Here is a 945-nt window from a genome sequence, read left to right as displayed (position 1 = left end):
TGTCGGTTTTGACATTCCATAGAGGTATTTCTGATAAGCACTCAGTCCCTCCTAAAAGTTTAGAGTTATGCACATATGATCACAATGGATGATCAAAATATTATTTCATTAAAGCACAATGATCAGATAAAAGTTGATCAATTAATTTGGCTTTAAGCACGAACAATAAAGAATGAAGCGACAAAAATTCGATTATTTGATATGTACGAGAGAAATGAATGAAGATCTGTAAGAACAAGTTTACAGATTCTGATATTAAAAAAAATCATGAATGTATATGAATCAGAGTAAAAAAAATATCAGAAAACAAAGTTGAATACAAACGAGTGTATTATCACCGAAAAAGATTTTCGTATAAGAGACGTGATAATAACAGTTTGAAGAATAGTTGAAACAGGTATTGGAATTATGTACGATGAAAAGTTACGCAAGTAAAATCTCAGGAAATACCTGTTCAGAAAATGTACTCGTTTTCCCCAAAAAATTAATTTCCAAAAAACCAATTATTGAACTTTCTAAGGAAACTCCCCCTAGAAAGTAGATTTAAGTAATAAATCTTTTAAGCTCAAAAATGAAAAGAAAAACATTTTAAGTWCGGGTCCTAAACTGGGTGTTTAGAAACCACACTCGGTAAAGCACGGTTCCTGAACTGAAATGTTCAGAAGCCATAGTTGGAATAAGTCACAACTCCCCCTGCATCGGTGTATCATTGGAATTATATTCTGATCAGCATAAACTTGACACACCTGCAAAACCAAATCAAGTAGATTTTGGTACCCAAACGAACTTGGGTCCTAATATGTTAGAATTTGGTTGGGGTATGTTGTAACTTCCAAACCATTTCTTTCGATAAGAWGWATTCTTTTCADHACTATGAACAGGATGACCAGGATTAAAATATGAATCGTATGAGTAATTGTGATCATACCTGTTCTTACCTTTCCA

Source organism: Cynara cardunculus, unplaced genomic scaffold (assembly GCF_001531365.2).
Source record: "Cynara cardunculus var. scolymus isolate 2C unplaced genomic scaffold, CcrdV1 Un_Scaffold_2230, whole genome shotgun sequence".
NCBI lineage: Eukaryota > Viridiplantae > Streptophyta > Magnoliopsida > Asterales > Asteraceae > Cynara > Cynara cardunculus.
This window is presented reverse-complemented; position numbering follows the sequence as displayed.